Source organism: Canis lupus, chromosome X, assembly GCF_011100685.1.
Source record: "Canis lupus familiaris isolate Mischka breed German Shepherd chromosome X, alternate assembly UU_Cfam_GSD_1.0, whole genome shotgun sequence".
NCBI lineage: Eukaryota > Metazoa > Chordata > Mammalia > Carnivora > Canidae > Canis > Canis lupus.
The window spans coordinates 100200486-100222450 of NC_049260.1; the positions used below are offsets into that span (position 1 = coordinate 100200486).

The window sequence follows — 21965 nt, forward strand, 5'->3', positions numbered from 1 at the left end:
GAAGTAATTTTGAATGAAAAATGAAAGGATTATCACATCAAATGAATACACTGATATTTATCAAAAAATTAAATGCTTGATTTTAATGATTCAGAGAATCAGTCCACCAGTCATTATGAAATGCAAAAATACCTTAATTTGCCAATAATACCTGTATTAGTGCATAATATTCCTACATACAAAAAATAAATTTTAAAAACTAAAAATTCCTACATAAGTAATCCATCATGCTAATTATTTTTAGAAGTACACTCCTCAGTCTTGCCCAAGACTATTCTTAAATAGAGAATGTCTGTCATACATTGCTGCATAACAAAGTATTCCAAAATTTAGTGACTAGAAGTAAACACTATTTTTTCTCACAATTATCTGTGTTGCCTGGAATCATCTAGGCAGCTAAATGACACATGTTCTCAGCTGGAGCTACATTTATCTGTGAGCTGAGTTGGATTTGGGATGCCCGAAACAGTTTGACTCACCTATCTGGTCTCTCAGGCAAGGTTTGGAAATATGACTATAATTTCCATCACTTTTTATTAGCCAAAGCAAGTCACAATAGCAGTCCCCACTTTAAGAAGCAAAGAGTACTCACCTCTTGAGGGACAGGAGGGTAGGGATGCAAAGGTATGGGAAACATTTTTGATGGAATATTTGCAAACAATTTATCACAATATACTTTCTGGCCACAACAATCCACATACCTCCCAGATGCATAATACAGTAATTCCCACTCTCTGCCTCCTCCAAAGTCATGTCTCACTATGGTATCAGCTAAAAATCAAGGATCACATTCAAACGTGAGTTCAGAAGTGGGTAAGTCTCCTGAAGCATGGATAGTCTTCTTCTGGAAAGCTATGTACTTAAAATGCTATCTGCTCCTAGACACCAATATACCATTACAACACAGGGATAATCACCATAGTTACTGTCATTCAAAAAGTGAGAAAAGACAGGCACAGTGGTACACTGTTAGAAAATGTTAAAAGTTATGAAATTGTGGCAGAGACATATAATGAGTTCCTTGTCTTAGGTGACAGAGGATGTCCTTTATTCTATTTTGAGGGGAGTTGCTCCCTAATCTATTCTTCTCAGTGGCTCTTAGCTCCACATTTTAAGTCTTCCAAACGTTTCCATAAAATATGGCCTATGTTTGCAATTGAATAATTCCCTCAGCCTTCTTATTGTTAATCGAAAGTTGACAATACAAAATTGGTGGAAAGGGTCTTTTTTAAAGTATTTCTATGACTTTTAGTCCAGGTTGCTTTGGCAAATATAATTCTTTTAAAACATTTATGAGATTTTTGTGAAACCTATTTGAAATCATCCTATGTCACATTCACAACTTTTTCTTAATTTTAGTTCTGTCAAATAACAAAATTTAATCTAGTAAATCTTAAAGATTTAATTGACTTTATTAATCAATTCATGATTTGAGCAGTATCCCATCTTGAACATAGAGGAGAATTCCAAAGGGCTACAGAAAATGAAAGGTTTTTGAAAGGTAGAGAGAAAGTGGAAAAAAATAAATTATTAGAAATAATCCATTATTTCGCCCTCTTAGGGGGAATGAAACACGTCTATCAATAAACTTCCTAATGCTGAACAGGAAATTCTCATGCTGACTGGTTAATGGCTGCCTTTCTGAAGGATTGAAACTGTAGTTAGTTTAGGTATGAAGTCTTGGTTTTACTGACTGTGGCCTTAACCTAAATGACATCATTTGGGGTCAATGGTTTTCTTTTAACACTCTACTGTGGGAATGCCAGGTTGCTATAGAACAATATTTTTTGAAAATATCTTATCAAGTGGGCAGGATCTTCTAGGAACAAATATGAATATTGCTGACCTCTTTACATAGAGTTTTATAGCTATACAACTTGATTTTAGCTTCATCCTTAGGCCATGTTTTACTGGCTTCACTATGATCTGTTCCAATTAGTATTTCTTCCTTTTGCAGTATTTTCCCAGCTGGAAAGACTGCCCTGTATCCAAATTCTACTTGAAAATAGATTTTTGTTTCCTTAATTAGTTTACCTTACTCTTGTAATAACTATCATAGTCTACTAAAGTAAGTATTTGATGTATTTATCATTCTGGCTAGAAATTTCCTCAGCCATAACAATAAATTTATTAGGAGCCCTTTATTGCTTTCAAATTACCTTAGGTGACAGAGTTAATGAACTTTTTGCCAATATACAATGTGGGTTACTTATTCATCTTTCAATAACACCGATTTCTTCACTGTTGTAGTTTCTACTAAGTCTCCTTAACACTCTTCTAGCCTCCAACCCAGTACACATGATTTTGCTTTTAGTTAGAGCAACATTCTACTTTACTAATTTCTGAATCAGGTGTCTATTACAGCAATGAAACACCCAATATTGATGGTTTTAAAACACCATAAATATTATTTTAATGATTCTCTGAACTGTTTTGCCCTGTGCACTTCAACAACATATGTGCTGGTGTCACTCTTGAATTTGCATTGATCTAGAGGCTTGGCTAAGGCTACAATATCCAAGGTGATTTCACTTGAGGTTTTGGCGACTTAGCTGGGATGGCTAGAAGGGATAAGAGCTGGATAGATCTTTTTCTCCTCGCATGTTTCTTGCAATAGATTACTCAGACTTTATATGGTGACTGGTTTCTAACAGCAAATGCAAAGGTGTATTGCCTCTTAAGGCCTATGCCCAGACATAGCACAGCATCAATTCTATCATATTCTATTGTGCACAGTAAGTCACAAGACCATCCCAGATCTATATTGAAGGGAAATAAGCCAGCTTTTGATGACAGAAGTGGCATGCACTTAAAGGAATGGGAAGAATTATTGAAGACCACCTTTGCATATCATCTTCCAGAAGTGATGCATTATGTAACATGAAAGAACAAGTGATGAGTAAAAATTTTGATACTGTGATTAGGATTATATTCCAGACAGATTGAATATGTTTAGCCGTAAAATGTAAATGAACTAAAACCCAATTCAATAGAACATTCACATAATCAGTGTAACATTTCAATGTATCTGGAAGAAACTAATAAACAAATAACATGTTAATTAAAAAATACAATCAATAGGCAACTTTCAAGGGATAAAAGAGATTTACTATACAGATAGCTTAGTTTTCCTATACCTTTAACATTTAAACTCATGCTTTGATATGATATACTGACAGATGACCCTGAAACTCTTTAAGGTTTTCAAAGTGGTATTCCATTAAGCTCATTTTATTTTATTTTATGTTTTTTAAAGATTTTATTTATTCATCCATGAGAGACAGAGCAAGAGAGAGAGGCAGAGACATAGAGAGAGGGAGAAGCAGACTCCCCACAAGGAGCCTGACACAGACCTCAATCCCAGACCGCAGGATCACACCCTGAGCTGAAGAAGGCAGATGCTTAACCACTGAGTTACCCAGGTGTCCCTCCATTAAGCTGATTTTAATATATAAAGTACTAAGTAGACGCAGGCATTTTAGAAAACTTAAATAGGAAAAGGCAAAACAAAGGACTTTTGCCTAAATTTCACTAAGCAGAGCATTTAAACAATATGACTACCTATTAGTAATCTTGTTAATCAAGGTTTTAAAATATTTTGTAAACTCTAAGTTTCAAAAGTAGTTAAATTCAATGTGCTTTATGCATTTTGTAATCTCAACTATGAATTGAAGATATAATAAAGTATTTCAGAAGCACATTTCTAAAACTTAGAATAATAAGTTAGATACAATCATAATTGAATCCAACTGAAGACAAATTAAATTGATCAGAGGAACAATTCTCACACACTGAAAAGAAACGTTAATCAGTAAAGAATACTAAAATGAAAAAAATCTATGCAAATCCTTGAAATAAGCAGTATTTCCTCATCAAATTTAAGCTAATTGACAATAATTTCTAACTTTCTTCTGATGCTTAAAAATAAATTTAAAAATAGGACATGAGTTTCTCCATTTCACCTTCAGAGTTTAAAAAAAAAAAAACGAATCTCTTCTTCTAATTCTTCATCCTGATATTTAAACACTGATAGAAAAATTAACTGAATCATGGGATTTATGTTTTTGCTTAAGAACAATACAAAATAATGGTTAAAGCAAAGAAGCATAAATGGCATCAAAGAATAGTGTTGCGTTTGGTATTCCATTAAAAAATATAATCATCACAATACCATAGGCGAGTGGGTGGGAAATAAGATTATAAAAGAAAATGATAAATGTACAGATTCATGTGTCATGAAAAGATTTTGTGTGCCATGACTTAAGATTTTTTGTTACTGAAATTTTAATTGCATGTCAGCTATTTATAACTTGGAATACATTTCTCCCATAGACTAATGCTATAATTGAAGGTTATTTTCTTAAAGCATGTCATATTTATAACAAATCCACCAGATTTGTTGTCCTGCTTTTAGGATTTGAGGACATTTCCACTTTCTCCATGACGATAGGATCAGATTAAAAGTGTCATTGTTCTGATTTGTGATATTAAGATAGAGAAAGTCACCTGTGTCTTCACTTTATACAATGTTGTACACTCTTATAGACTGTAGCTACATATTTTTCTGTTCCACCTTTTATTGAATATCTTCAAATCCATCTTTTAGTAAATTTTTTTCTTTATCTGTTATATAATCCATTAATTATATTTTGATATATGTATTCATTTATAAATATGTTATATATTCATTTATAAAATATATATTTATTTACATATATTATATATTAATTTATAGTTATTCTATTTACTCTTTTAAAATTTTTTTGATCACCTCCAACTATTGCTTTTATAGAAGTTCTAGTTGGGGAACTAGTCAGGAGGGTACTGGTAGAGGTGATGAAAATGTTCTATATCTTGATTTTCATGATTGTTACAGTGCTTAAAACTAATAGTAGATATTTCTCTGATACTACTAATAAAGTTATGAATATTTTCCATCCAACAATCCAAGATTGTTCTCTTATAATTTTAATCTTAGTGGAGGCAATATGGGGGAAAAGTAAGGGTCTTTGTTTCATCTGGCCACCTTAATTTAACACCATCAAATCACTCTGAACACCTATGAATTCAACCTGAGATGTAAGAAAAGAATGTCTAGATTATATAAATAGAAAAGTGACCACTTTTTGCAAGGTGCAGAGAAGAGAAAAAGAGGGGATACATCAGCAGATAAATGGTGTGGGGAGGGAGCCCCTGTAAGCTGGCTCCCAAAAGGTGATATAGTCTTACAGCTCAAAATTGGGACCTTTAGAAATCTTCTCTATTCATAGACTTCCCTGTCTGAAAGGTTCTCAGTGATGAAGCATGGCAGAATCCCAAGTGGGACAGTAAAGTCTCAAGATCCTCAGAGTCACAGGAAGAATAGGGGTGCCTGAGCCAGAGTTCCCAAGCACTGAAGCAGGGAAGCTGAGATAGGTCAGTGAGCTAGGACGGGGCTCTCAGCACATTTTGCCATAAAACCCAACCCATGGCCCTATCAGTGACCACACTTCATGTTGGGTCCCTACAAAGGACTCGAATGTAGCAACCCTCGGCCTTCCCATTGGAAAGGAGGAGTGGCTGCATACTCAAGCAGGCAAATGCTCTCCTTGCCAGGGCCATGTAAAGGACAGAAAAAGGGCAACCCTCTACTTCCTCCAAGAGGGGTGGAGCAGGTACTCAAGATCGAGAGAGAGCTCTCCCTATTGGGGCCCAGTAAAGGGCACAAATCAGAATCCATCTGCCTTCACCCAGGGAGGATCAGAGTGGACAGGCACTATAGGAGTCTGAAGACGTTGGCAAACACCACAATCTTTCAGCTTTGGGGCTGTACATCAAGAAGTGCCTATTTTTATTTTCACTCTCTAAGGAGAATGCCTTCAGGAAACAAAAGCCACAGACAGGAAATAGCTTACACTGATCCAGGCCCCCTGGCAAGGGGTAGTGCAACTCCACCCAGGCAAAGACATCTGAGAATCAGCACAACAGGCCCCTCCTTCAGAAGACCAGCTGGAAGAACAGGTGAACAATAAGTTTACTGACCAAATAGAACAGCAAAACCTGTTGGGGAAGATAGTATATAGAACTTGTTTTTTTTTTCTTATGATATTTTTTTATATTTCAGTTTAAAATTTTCCCATTTATTTTCTTTTTTCTCATTTCAATTAGTTTCTTATGTTATCAAATCTTTTCTTAAGTCTTTTTTTAACTTTCATTTTTTACCATTACATATTATAGATATACTCTTCAGGTGGCTTCCTTTCACTGTATTCAATTTTATTTTTGTATATTTATTGCTTTCTTTATAGATTTCTTTTAGAATCTAGTATCTTCTAACACACAGACCAAATGCACATAGGACCAAGGGGATCACCCTGTTTTGTCCACTCTGTGAGAGTATATTCTCTCCCGACCCACCTTTTCCCTCGTTTTTTTCTTTTACTTTTTCTTTTGTTTTTCTTTCTGTTTCTCTTTTCTTTTCTGGTCTCAGAGATTTTCAGATTTGTCTAGTGTGTATTTTGCTTCAGTTGTGGTTCATATTTCATTTCAGTTCACTAGTTCATCCATTGTTTTTTGGACAAAATTATTGGAATGAGGAATCCATAACAAGAAAGAACTAGAAGTAATACTCTGCCACAGATCTAATTGATATGGATTTAAGTAAAATGTCAGATTTGGAATTCAGGATAACAATTATAAAGTTACTAGCTGGGCTTCAAAAAATCATTAAAGACTCTAGAGAATCTCTTATTGTGGAAATGAGATTTAATCAGGCCACAATTAAAAACATTTTGAGATGTGGTCTAAATTTTATGCTCTAACAGCTAGGGCAAATGAGGCAGAAAAGAGAGTAAGTGACATGGAAAACAAGTTGATAGAAAGGAAGGAAGCTGAGGAAAATAGAGTAAAACAAGTAATAGGAGGAGAGGCTTCAAAAGATCAGTGATGTCATGAAGAGAACAAACCTCAGAATTATTGGAGTGTGTGAGGGTGAAGAGAGAGAGAGAAGGCCAGAAGGTATATTTAAGCAAATCATAGCTGAGAACTTCCCTAATCTGAGGAGGGAAATAGGCATTCATATCCAAGAGATAGAGAGGACCCCTCTCAAAATCAGTAAAAATAAATCAACACCCCAATATATAATAGTGAAAGTTACAAAATTTGGAGATAAAGAGAAAACCCTGAAAGCAGCTCAAGAAACGAGATTCTTACCATACAGAGGGAGAAACATTAGAGTGATAGCAGACCTATCAACAGAGATCTGACAGGCCAGAAAGGGCTGGCATGATACATGCAGGGTGCTAAATGAGAAAAACATGCATCTAAGAATACTTTATCCAGCAAAGCTGTCATTCAAAATGGAAGAAGAGATAAAGAGCTTCCAGGACAGAAACTGAAAGAATATGTGACCACCAAGCCAGCCCTGAAAGAAATATTAATGGGGATCCTGTAAGTAAAGAGGGAACCCAAGAGTAACATAGACCAGAAAGAAACAGACAATCTGCAGAAACAGGTACCTTATATGTTATACTATGGCACTAAATTCATATCTTTCAATAGTTACTCTGAATGTGTATGGGCAAAATGATCCAATCAAAAGACACAGGGTATCTGATTGGATAAAATGGAAAACTCATTCATATTCTATCTACAAGAGACTCATTTTAGAACTAAAAATACCTCCTGACAGAAACTGAGAAGGTGGAGAAACATTTCTTGCTGGAGTTGCATTCCTCATGCAAGATAAATTAGATTTTAAACCAAAGACAGCAGTAAAAGCTGAAAAGGGACACTATATTGTACTTAAAGAGTATATCCAACAATAAGACCTAACAATTATAAATACTTATGCTCCTAACTTGGGAGCAGCCAATTATATCAAGGAATTAATAACCAAAGTACAGAAACACAGATAATACATTAATAGTATGGGACTTCAACACTCTCCTCACAGCAATGGACAGATCATATAAGCAGAAGATCAACAAAGAAACAAGGGCTTTGAATGACACACTTGACTAAATGGACTTCATAGATATATACAGAGCATTCCATCCTAAAGTAAAAGAATACACATTCTTCACAACTGCACATGGAATTTTCTCCAGAATAGATCACATACTGGATCACAAATAAGTACTCAGCCAATACCAAAAGATTGGGATTATTCCCTGCATATTTTCAGACCAAAATGATCTGAAACTTGAGCTCAATCACAAGGGTTAATTTGGAAGGAACTCAAACATTTGGAGATCATAGAACATCATACTAAAAAATGATTGGATTGGGGCAGCCCGGGTGGCTCAGCAGTTTAGCGCTGCCTTCAGCCCAGGGCATGATCCTGGAGACCCAGAACTGGGCCCCACGTCAGGGTCCCTGCATGGAGCCTGCTTCTCCCTCTGCCTGTGTCTCTCTGTGCCGCTTTCTCTCTCTCTCTCTCTCTCTCTGTCTCTGAATAAATAAAATATTTTTTAAAATGAGTGGATTAACCAGGAAATTAAAGAAGAATTTAAAAGAGTCATGAAAACTAATGAAAATGAAAGCACAACTGTTCAAAATGTTTGGAATACAGCAAAGGCAATCCTAAAGGGAAGTACATTTCAATATAAGATTCTCTAAAAAAATTAGGAAAATCTCAAATATACAAGCTAATCTTATACATAAAGGAGCTGCAGAAAGAAGAGCAAATAAAGCCTAAACTAAGCAGGAAAAGAGAAATACTAAAGATTAGGGCAGAAATCAATGAAATAGAAACCAGAAGAACAAGTCATTGGAACTAGGAGCTGGTTCTTTGAAAGAATTAATGAGATAGATAAACCCCTATCCAGACTTATCAAAAAGAAAAGATAAATGACCCAAATTAATAAAGTCATGAATGAAATAGGAGAGATTATGATGAACACCAGGGAAATAAAAATGAAAGAACATATTATGAGCAACTATATGCCAACAAATTAGGCCTCTGCAAGAAAATAGATGAATTCCTAGAAACTTGTAAAATACCAAAAACTGAAACAGAAAACGTAGAAAACCTGAACAAACCCATAACCACCAAGAAAACTGAAGCAGTAATCAAAATGCTACCAAAACCCAGAGACCAGGGCCAGATGGCTTCCCAGGGGAATTCTACCAAATATATAAAGAACAGATAATACCTATTCTACTAAAGCTATTTCAAAAAAATGGAAATGGAAGGAAAATTTCAAAACTCATTCTATGAAGTCAACCTTACCTTGATCCCAAAACCAGACAAAGAACCCATCAAAAGGGAGAATTACAGACCAATATCCCTGATGAACACAGATGCAAACATTCTCAACAAGATACTAGCCAATAGGACCTAACAGTACATTAAGAAGATTATTCACCACGACCAAGTGGGATTTATCCCCGGGATGCAAGGCTGGTTCAACAGTGTGATGGATCATATCAACAAGAGAAGAAACAAGAACCCTATGATCCTCTCAATAGATGCAGAGAAAGCACTTGACAAAATACAGCATCCATTCCTGATCAAAACTCTTCAGAGTGTAGGGATGGAGGGAACATTCCTCAGCGTCTTAAAAGCCATCTACGAAAAGCCCACAGCAAATATCATTCTCAATGGGGAAACACTGGGAGCCTTTCCCCTAAGATCTGGAGCACGACAGGGATGTCCACTCTCACCACTGCTATTCAACATAGTACTGGAAGTCCTAGCCTCAGCAATCAGGCAACAAAAAGAAATAAAATGCATTCAAATTGGCAAAGAAGAAGTCAAATCCTTCCTCTTTGCAGATGACATGATACTGTATGTGGAGAATCCACCCCAAAATTGCTAGAACCCATACAGGAATTTAGCAACATGGAAAGATACAGAATCCATGCAGAGAAATCAGTTGCATTCTAATCACTAACAATGAGACTAAAGACAGAGAAATTAAGTAATCAATCCCATATACAGTTGCACCAAAAATCATAATATACCTAGGAATAAACCTAAGCAAAGAAGCAAAGGATCTGTGTTCTGAGAACTACAGAACACTAATGAAATAAACTGTGGAAGACAGAAAGTGATGATATATACACTTGACGGGATGAGCACTGGGTGTTATTCTGTATGTTGGCAAATTGAACACCAATAAAAAATAAATTTATTATTTAAAAAAAGTATATATATATATATATATATATATATATATATATATATATATCTCACATCTTCATCCATTCATCTGTCCACAGACATTTTGGTTCCTTCCACAGTTGGGCTATTGTGAACATGGCTGCTATGAACATTGGGGTGCAGGTGACCCTTCATTTCACTACATCTGTATCTTTAGTGTAAATACCCTGTAGTGCAATTGCTGGGTTGTAGGGTAGCTCTATTTTTAACTTCTTAAGGAACCTCCACACTGTTACCCAGAGTGGCTGTACCAGCTTGCATTCCCACCAACAGTGTAAGAGAGTTCCCCTTTCTCCACAAGCTTGCCAACATTTATTGTTTCCAGTCTTGTTAATTTTAGCCATTCTCAGCGGTATAATGTGGTATGTCATTGTGGTTTTGATTGTACCTCCCTGATGACAAGGACCTGTCATGATGACATGTTGAGCATTTTTTCATGTGTCTGTTGGTCATTTGTATATCTTTTTTGGAGAAATGTCTTGTTATTTTCTGACCATTTTTAACATGATTATTCATATTTTGAGTGTTGAGTTTGATAAGCTCTTTAAAGATCATGAGTATTGGCCCTTTATCTATATGTCATTTGCAAATGTCTTCTTCCATTCTGTAGGTTGCCTTTTAGTTATGCTGTTTCCTTTACTGTACAGAAGTTTTTATCATGAGGAAGTCACAATAGTTCATTTTTGCTTTTGTTTCCCTTGCATTTAAGGACATGTCTTACAAGAAGTTGCTGCAGCTGAGGTCAAGGTTACTGCCTGTGTACTCCTCTAGGATTTTTATGGATTTTTATGGATTCCTGTCTCATATTTAGGTCTTTCATACATTTTCATTTATTTTTGTGGATGGTGTAAAAGAATGGTCTAGTTTCATTCTTTACCATGTGGCTGTCCAATTTTCCCAGCACCATTTATTGAAGAGACTGTCCTTTTTTCAATGGTTAGTCTTTCCTGCTTTTGTGAACATTAGTTGTGAACATTAGTTGACCATAGAGTTAAGGGTCCATTTCTAGGTTCTCTATTCTGTTCCTTTGGTCTATGTGTCTGTTTTTGTGACAGTACCATGATGTCTTGATGATCCCAGGTTTGTAATATAGCTTCAATTCAGGCCTTGTTATTTGGTTTTCTTTTTAAACATTCTCTTGGCTATTTAGAGTCTTTTCTGAGTCCATACAAATCTTAAGATTATTTGTTCCAGCTGTGTGAAAAATGTCAATGGTATTTTATAGGGATTGTATTGAATGTGTATATTGCTCTCAATAACATAGATATTTTAACAATATTTATTCTTCCACTTCATGAGCATGAAGTGTTTTTGAATGAATAATCACAAACCACTCCCTTTATTTATTTTTTTAAAGATTTTATTTATTTATTCATGAGAGACATAGAGAGAGAGAGGTAGAGACACAGGCAGAGGGAGAAGCAGGCTCCATGCAGGCTCCATGCAGGGAGCCTGACATGGGACTTGATCCTGGGACTCCAGAATCATGCCCTGGGCGGAAGGCAGGTGCTAAACCTCTGAGCCACCCAGGGATTCCCCAACTACTTTCTTTATTGACATTGAAACCAATATATTAATCATTGCTTGGAAAAATTTATTTTTTCATTTGTCATTGTGATAGGCCATATTCATATTAATATTTTTTTAATTTTTTTAATTTTTTTATTTATTTATCATAGTCACAGAGAGAGAGAGAGAGAGAGAGAGAGGCAGAGACACAGGCAGAGGGAGAAGCAGGCTCCATGCACCGGGAGCCCGATGTGGGATTCGATCCTGGGTCTCCAGGATCGCGCCCTGGGCCAAAGGTAGGCACTAAACCGCTGCGCCACCCAGGGGTCCCCATATTCATATTAATATTTTTAATATTAATGATTTAATATTAATGATTCAATGATACACCTGTTCTCATACATAATTATATGTTCAATAAACCAGTCTAGAAATTTGGCTGGCTATTTATCCAAACTCTATATAGCAATAGTTAAGTATGAAAGCTCTGTAATTAGATATGATATATGCTTGAGTCCTATATGCCACTTATAGGCTCTATGATATGGGTATTTATCTAAGTCTGTTACCTGCAAAAATCTGGAACCTATTTGTCTATCTCTGCTAATGTGTAAAAATTTCCTATCTGCACTTTTTGGTTAGAAGTAAATGAGAGGGGCAACCTAGGTGGCTCAGTGGTTTAGCACCACCTTCAGTCCAGGGCATGATCTCAGAGATCCGGCATCGAATCCCACCTCGAGCTCCCTGAATGAAGCCTGCTTCTCCCTCTGCCTGTGTCTCTGCCTCTCTCTCTCTCTCTATCTCTATCTCTATCTCTATTTCTATCTCTATCTCTATTTCTCTCTCTCATCTCTTTGAATAAATGAATAAAATCTTAAAAAAAGAAGTAAATGAGAGTTTTGCTATTACCTTCTGAGCAATGTATAACTGCAGAAACTATCCTATTTTTCAATATAAATTCAACTTCTTGGGTCACCGAGGTGGCTAAGTCAGTTAAGCATTTAACTCTTGATTTCAGTTCAGGTCATATTCTCAGGGTCATGAGATTTAGCCCCCCCTGCCCCCCCATTGGATTTTGTGCTGGGCATGGAGCCTAGTTAAGATTCTTTTCCTCCCTCTCCCTTTGGCCCTCTCCCTCCCGAAAGAAAGAAAGAAAGAAAGAAAGAAAGAAAGAAAGAAAGAAAGAAAGAAAGAAAGAAAGAAAAAGAAAGAGAAATTTGACTTCTTTTTCTGATCTGATCTTTCATAAAATCACATTCTCTCTCTGTTGACTTTTCAAATATGGTTAGCTGTGTTTATCTCTGTATTCCGAGGTATCAATATCCTGGCATATAATATGTTTAATCAAGGAAATGCATTTGGAACACACAATTTGTCACCAAAAGTCTCTTATATAACTTGTTATCCATTCTACATTTCTACATTTTTTTACTCAATGTCCATTCCATCTTTACCATATTGAATTTGATCCTCCTTGGTAAAGAAAATTGAAACAAAATAAGAAGTCAGTAAATGTGTTATTTTTTTTTATTTTGTTTTCAGTCACCAATAAATGTGTTCCAACAGTGGACTTATATTTTTGTTTTTCTTAGATATACTTGTTCCCTAATATGTTTCGTTTTACTGCCAATAAATAACCTCACATTGCTTACATTTTCTTTGGAGTAGATACATCACTAGTAAAAGTATTTCATTTGTCAACCATGCAATGTGTCTTTTTTGATGTTTTTAAGATAAGGAGTAGGATAAAATATTGGTGGGTAAGTGGCAATTACTTGTAGAAGTCAAGCAATGTATATAAATAACATTGTGTTAAAAATTAATAAAATATTTTCTCAAGCCTTAAAGGACAGCAGTATATGTTGCCCCAAAATGCACCTTCTTGTCATAAAAAATATTTTGAGTAGAGGTAATTAAGAAGCAATAAATGCAGGAAAAACTCCCCCTTTTCTGCTTCAAGGCAGGAAATAAATTCTTCTTTTACTGGAGATAGACTCTTAGCCCAGATATGGCACCAAAGTCATCTTCAAATAAAATGTTTTAAATTCACTTTTACTTTTTTTAGCTACTACTTTGTCACTTACTACACCTAGCCCAAAATACAGAGGCCAAACGTTAAGGAAAGCACAACAATTTTTATTCTATTATTATAACAAAAGTGGAAAATCAGCACAGAAACTCCTATGTCCTCTGAGAAAGTTTTAACTCCAGAAAACACTACATAGTCAAAGAATTTGAACATTTAAGTGAAAATGTCTGGTACATTAGTTATATAAATTGTTGTCACAAAAATGGGAAAAATTTAAGCATATATTTTATAACCTGAAACAGAAGGTGAGCTATGTGGCAGGCATGCCAAATAATTCTGAAATTCAGTTATAAGGCAGTGTCATTTATGACAGCTTTTAGCAGATGGATACCAGCATATGTGCACTATTGATCTGATTAATTGCATGACCAGGGATTAGGTTTCTCAGAACTTCTTATAAAGGGGGGGGTGCAAAGAGAAAGGGAGATCTGTGAAGCCATATCCAGCCAAATTTAAGCCTGCAAACTTTTTTAAACATTATATATTTATTGTATGCAAATCATGCTTCAAGGAAAAAATAACCGTTATGGTTGTAAACAGCTCAGTAATTATTTACATTTATTTCTTTGGCAAATTTAAGTTTTAATTCATTGTAATTTAAAAAGTGTGTCTATTATTTTTATAATTCATAAAAGTGCTAAATAATGCCACATCAAAAGCCAATAAAATGGACATGATTATCTCAGAGGAATTTTGCTGCTAACCATTAAAGTTATCTTTGCATTTCCCTGTAAGGTAAAGGATTACTCCTGTACTTCCCATGCCCAGATTCACATCAGTGTCATATGGCAATATATAACCATGTTAACCTATTTTTACTATCTTTATCTTTATGGATAATGAAAAATAATTTAAGAATGGCTAAAAGAAGTAAATGGTAGATTTGGGATTGAACAATAACCACCCAAGGAAACTCTTCTGCTGACACTGAAAATAGGGGGGAAAATCATATGCCTTTCCATTTTATCTCTCAATATACAGAATGAAAATCAATAATCACAGGAAAAGTCATTTGTATTCATTTTCGAGGCCTAAAAAATGTTGTTGCATATGTAATGCTATTTTTGCCTAGTTATAAGCAGAAATACTGGAAATATTAAATATAATTTGAAGTTAAAAATTGTAATATGTGTACGTTATATATTTACGTTTTTACATTTTTGACATATCACAATATTTATACACTTCTTATACATTTACACAGTAACTCTTTTTAAAAAGATTTTATTTACTTAAGAGAGAGAGATAGTGAGAGAGAGCATGAGCGGAGGGGTGGGGAGAGGGAGAAGCAGGCTTCCCCAGCTGAGCAAGGAACCTGGAGCTCCATCCAGGATGCTGGGATCATGAACTGAGCCGAAGGCAGACACTTAACTGACTGAACCAACTACCAACTCCCTCACAATGATTCTTAATAGCCATGAAAATTCAATGTTAAAGGCTATATTAGCTGGAGGCAATGCCAGTATAACTCTTTTTATACTGTTGGCATATAAAACATAATGCCAAAAGCTTAACTAGCAGTCTCTGCATTAAAGGACGCAAAATACGTATTTATCTATTAATATGTCAAAGTAAAAAAAAATCCTATGGAAACTAAGTTTCTTTTTATTGCTATATTTTTTTAGACATCAATAATGATCAAGAGAAGTTTACAAGACCACTATTAACAATAGTCACAGAAATGATGACACAAAATATGAAAATTTATTCAGGCAGATTTGAAATGTTTTAAATGTAACCTAAGCAAATATAGATAAAGGACAGAGTACTATGCTCCGTTTGCTATCTCTCCTTCACGAAACATGCAAATGTAAATATGACTCCCCACTCTGGTAGAAAACTATTTATCAAGTACCAACTATTAGCTAACCACTGTATGAGATACCTTATTAGATGCTTAGCATGATAGTTTGACTCTGAATAGGAGTTTTTCACCTTAGCAACAAAACCCTTATTTTTCAGGTTCTTCTCAGGTGCCTCTATTTAGCACAAAATCATGTCATGTAATAAAAGTCAATTTCATCGTCCCAATTAACAATTAATAATAAAGTATTGTAATTAGTTTTATTTTTTAAAGTAATTAGTTTTAGTACTTGAGGATGATGGGTATTTTTATTGAACACATTTCATGTGCTGCATAAATGCACTTATTCATACAATTTTGTATGAACAAACATGCAAAGATTTGAATTATAATAAAAATTCATGCATAACTTTCAAGTTCCTATTGAAAATAATTTAAATTCTATGCAAAAATATCAGGGAAAGATTTGTGTTATTAAAATCTGCACAATAATAATCCAGTGCATATACATTTGACTATGTGCATTTTCATGAATAGTTTTCAATATATACATAATAAAAATAAATTCAAGTTAAATTTAGTCGAATCCCCCGAAGTTCTTATTAAGAACAGTTTGAAAACTGAGCCTTTGAAGAAGACAGGTTAGAATAACTTATTGACTTTTAGGCAAAATATTACTTCTGAGGTCACAACATGATAGCCTGAGTAGTGTAAATTTCATATTCTGTATCATTTCTAAAATAGTTCCACAGAAATTATAATTAGTCATAATACTCTATATGCTATCCCAACTGCCGCAATTGTTGAAAGTAATATCAGGAAAGTAAAAGTAAGGAATATAGATGTTCACATGTTGGTGAAATGGTAAAGGGATAAATAAACAAAGGAATAGTGGGACCATAACTTTGAACAGCCATCCTGATATATCACTATGATGATTTACTGTGATTATATGTGTGATACAAGTTAAGAACAAATACTATTGGGACGCCTGGGTGGCTCAGTGGTTGAGCTCCTGCCTTTGGCCCAGGGTGTGATCCTAAAGTCCCAGGATTGAGTCCCACATCAGGCTCTCTGTGTGGAGCCTGCTTGTCCCTCTGCTTATGTCTCTGCCTCTCTCTGTGTGTGTGTCTCTCATGAATGAATAAATAAAATCTTTAGAAAGAAGAACAAATATTATGATATCAGAGTAAAGGTAACTCATCTGATAAGAGAATGTGGGACAACAAAGGTCATGAATTCAATTCTTCATGTGACTTATTGATTATAAGGATAAGAGAATATGTCTTGAGAACCAGTAATTTAACCTTACCACACCACAAGAAGTCAAAATTTATTTCAGCACAGTGAGGTTAGTTGAGTGAGTACCTATTGGATTTAGTAGATAGTATTAGATGAAAATAGTATTGAAGTAAAAAGTTTTAATAAATCTGATAAATGCTTTCATAAAGGTATGACAAATGTATATATAAGATAAATATCTAACCCCAATGTTGTAGATTCAGGGAAAAGAAACACACAATATGACATTCTAAGTATATTCATGAAGTAGGTTTGGCTGAATTGTAAAGGTAGAGAATAAATTTATAATACTGTAATTTCAGTATGTGAAGACAGTGTATATAGATGATAAAAGCCTTATATGTGTAAAACAGTTCAAGTAGGGACTGCATTAAGCAGAAGAAGTCTTCTGCTACATTATATTTATTTTTTGTATTAGTCTTGATTACAGCCCTAGGCAAATTTAAGAAATTAGTAGAATAATGCAACCAACTTAAAAAACAAACTTAAATTTTTAATGTATCTCTAATTTCACAAATGTGTATGCATCTGATTCTGATAATTCTGCTGCTTAGAGGGCAAATAAAATGAGATAAATATGGTTTTCCATTGTTTTAGGAATTATTATCATAATTCTAATGATATAGTTCTAAAATAAAATGTGAAGTGTCACCATGACCTTGATGCAAATAAAAAGACTGTTATAAAAAATATTTGCATTAAGATAGCTCTCTTTAAAAAAAATAAGATAGCTCTCTTTATGAATCATTTGCAATAAAGTATATATACTTTATAAACACATATATATTTGACAAAGTGAAATCAAAATCAATCGACATTATAATGATCTCGGAATAATATTATCCATAAGTTGCCCACATTTGTCATATAATCTGCTTCTATAGAATATTTCATTATTTCATTTTCCCAGATACTTATGTGAACATTGAGGGTTTTTATTTTTTAAAGGAGCAAGTCAGTTGAAAAAATAATTATATCGACCTATTATGTGCCAGACAATGTTATAGATGTTTTGGATACATGAAGGTACTAGAATGATACAACACCTACCCTAAAGTATCTTACATCCTAATAGGCAGAGATCACAATTAATACAAAACAAACAAATAAATAAATAGGATAATATCAAGTACCAATAAGTTTTATGATGTCAATAAAACAAAGCAGTACAATAGAATGTAACCAATAATTTGGGGGGATAATTATTTTAGCTTGAGATGTTGCCTAAGACTTCTCTGGATGAGTCAAACTTTGAGGTAAGACATGAATTATAATGAGAAAAATCTGTGAAGGCATCTGAAATAATAGTTCTACAAATAGGAGGAATAGCAATAACAAAGTCCCCGAGACAGAAATAAACTAGGACAATTGAATAACAAGAAAACAACCCAGCATCTTAGAGTTCAATCAGGTCAATGTTTTTTTTTTAATTAGATCAATGTTAGGTTGGAAATACCTATTAGACATCCATATAAAAATGTCTATAAGGCAGGTGTTTATACAAGGATGAAGAGAGTATGACCAAAGGAAAGGGATCAAATAGAAGTTTTGGCTTTACATAAAATAAGAGACATTTCTATTATAAAAGGAGAGAATGGAGAAAATGTACAAATAAATGTTGGTAGATTGGCAGAATTTAAAGTAATCAAGTGAAATAGTTCTCCAATTGCATTTTTTCTTCATAAATGTGCACTGAAGATATATAAGGTAGCAGTGGTGATTTTAGGAGACATATACTATAAACTAATCATTTCAATAGTGGAAATGTGATAATTTAGGGAAATACATTAGAATTGTCTGTCAGTATCATACCCATTGGTAACTTTTGATAATAAATTTGAAATGAGTTTATCACAATTTTCTGTAGTGCATTTATCATACACTTTCTTTTTTTAATTTTTTTAAATTTATTTTTGATAGTCACACACACACAGAGAGAGAGAGAGAGAGAGAGAGAAAGGCAGAGACACAGGCAGAGGGAGAAGCAGGCTCCATGCACCGGGAGCCCGACGTGGGATTCGATCCCGGGTCTCCAGGATCGTGCCCTAGGCCAAAGGCAGGCGCTAAACCGCTGCGCCACCCAGGGATCCCTATCATACACTTTCTATCAATATTCAGCTTCATATTAATTGAAAGAACAAGTTATATTCAGAATATTTCAGCTATATTTAAAAATTAAGTCATGATTAGTTGTAAAGGAACATGACAAGTGATGCATTAACCCAGACATTTACCTTTCAAGTAATAGAAACTAATATGTAGTGTTTTGATTACTGTAGTTCTGTAATATAATTTAAAATCAAGAAGTGTGATGGCACTATCTCTGTTCTTCTTTTTTTTTTATCTCTGTTCTTCTATCTCAGCTTGCTTTCTCTATTTGAGGTATTCAGCAGTTCCATATAATTTTTAAGATCTTTTTCTATTTATGTGAAAGAAATCTTGATAGGGATTGCATTGAATTTATTGATTACTTTGGGTAGTATGAACATATTAACAATGGTAATTCTTCCAATCTATGAACACAGAACATCTTTCTATTTATTTGACTCGTCAATTTCTTTCATCACGGTATTATAGTTTTCAGTGCACAGATATTTTACCTCCTTGGTTAAATTAATTCCTAATAATTTTATTGTTTTTTATGGTATTATAAATGGGGTTGTTTTCTTTTTGGATAGTATATTGTTACTGTATAGAAATTAGTGATTTTTGTATAGTGAATTTGCTTCCTAAAACTATTGAAATTATTTATGAGTCCTAATAGTTTTTGATGGAGTCTTTAGAATTTTACACATTTAAAATAATATCATCTGCAGAGACATTTTACTTCTTCCTTTCCAATCTGGATGCCTTTTATTTACTTATTTTTCTTGTCTGATTACTCTGGCTAGAATTTCTAGTACTATATTGAATAGGAGCAGTGAAAATGAACACTTGTCTTATTCCTGATCTTTTTTTTTAATTTAAAATTTATTTATTCTTAAATTTAAATTCAATTAGTAAACATATAATATATTATTAGTTTCAGAGGTAGAGGTCAGTGATCATCAGTCTTATATAATACCCAGTGTTCTTTACATCACATATCCTCCTTAATATCCATCATCCAGTTGTCCCTTTTACCCATTCTCCTCCTCTCCAGGAACCATCACTTTGTTTTCTATGATTAAGAGTCTTTTATGGTTTTACCCCTCTCTGATTTCTGCACAGGCTAAAAGTCAAAAACTCTTCTTTGGATCCATAACAGAGGGAAAGACACAGGAAAAACCACCACCCTTAATACTAGAGAGACAGACAGGAAAATATAGAGAATCATGGCCCACAAAAACAGAGACTCAAGAACAGAAACTGACAGAGGGACCAGTAATAGAATAGGAAAACCTGGGGATCCTAGGGTGGCTTAATGGTTTAGCACCTGACTTTGGACCAGGGCATGATCCTGGAGTCTCGGGATTGAGTCCTACGTCGGGTTCCCTATATGGCACCTGCTTCTCTCTCTCTCTCTCTCATAAATAAATAAAATATTTTTAAAAATGTGAAGCAACAGGAACTGATATAAATTAAAAAAATAAAGTACAGCTTTGTTGAAAGACTTGTTTTTTTACAAAGCTAAATATACACTTATCATAAGACTCAGCAAAGATACTCCCTAATTTTACCCAAAGGAGTTAAAAAAACTATGTCCACAGAAACCTCCACATGGATATTTATAGCAGCTTTATTCATAATTGCCATAACTTGAAAGCAACAAATATGTCCATTGATAGGTAAATGGATAAACAAGTACCTCCAGACAATGGAATATTATTCAGCACTTAAAAAAGAACTATCAAGCCATGAAAAGACATGGACAAAAAACTTAAATGCATATTACTAAATGGAAGAAGCCAACTTAAGAAGACTACATACTGTATGATACCAAGCATATGACATTTTGAAAAAGGCAAAATGTAGAGACAATAGAAAGTTCAGCAGTTGTCAAGGATGACGATAGGGATAATCATGATTAGGCAAAGCCCAGAGAATTTAAGGGGCAGTGAAAAAGACTATGTTTAATATTTTAATGATTTATACATACCATTAAATATTTTCCCAAATCCATAGATTATATAACACCAAAATGAAGCTGAATATAAACTATGGACCTTGACTGATTACCTCTCAATGTAGGTTAAAGCAATCTTCATATTGTTTTTCATAGCAGCTGCACCATTTTACATTACTATTAACAGTACACAAGGATTCCAATTTTCCCACATTCTCTTCAACACTTGCTCTTTTCTTCTTTATTTTGATTACAGGAAATACTCTATTTTGTCATCTTCATTCTTTATTTTTATTTGAGTATAGTTGACACATGATGTTACTTTGGTTTTCAGGTGTACAACTTAGTGATTTGTTAAGTTTATATATTATGGTATGTTCACCACAAGTGTAGCTATCATCTGTCCTATTACAGTGCTATTGCAATATTATTGACTATGTTCCTTATTCTGTGACTTTTATTCCTGTGACTTATTTATTCCATAACTGTAAACCTGTATCTCCCTCTCCCCATCACACATTTTGCTCAACTCCCACCCCTTTCCCCACTGGCAATCATTAGTTTGTTGTCTGTATTTATAGGTCTTATTCTGCTTTTTTGTTTATTCATTTGTTTTTAGATTCCATTTATGAGTGGAATCATATGGTATTTGTCTTTCTTAATCTGACTGATTTTATTTGTCATAATAATCTCTAGGTCCATCCATGTTGCCTCAAATGGCACAATCTCTTCCCAGTGAAGAAACAGTCACATGTCTTACTTCCTGTCCTAGTCTCAGAGCCTGTAAAGGTGAACCCACTGGGGCTGGCTGGGGGAACGAAGGAGACTTGCTCCAGAAGGAACTGTTTGAGGGATCATAAGGGATTTCTAAATATGGGAAAAGGGAATAAATCATTTGGTGAAGTCAACTGTACATACTTCTTTGTAGGTCTAAAGAAAGAACAAAGCTTTTCTATAACAGGAATCCAGTTCTTCAGGGATACCAAAAGGAAATTTTTAAAAGGTTTTTATTTATTCATGAGATAAACATGGCGGGGGCGGGGGCAGAGACAGGCAGAGAGAGAGGAAGAAG

The 21965-nt window shown here is 34.4% G+C and overlaps 1 non-coding gene across 1 annotated transcript; it reads left to right on the plus strand.

Moving 5' to 3' along the window:
- Positions 1-21623: 21623 nt before the first annotated feature.
- LOC119868648 lies at positions 21624-21748 on the plus strand. The gene has a single exon (XR_005386627.1). It is a non-coding gene; the product is annotated as a small nucleolar RNA SNORD22 (small nucleolar RNA).
- The last annotated feature ends 217 nt before the right edge of the window (positions 21749-21965 follow it).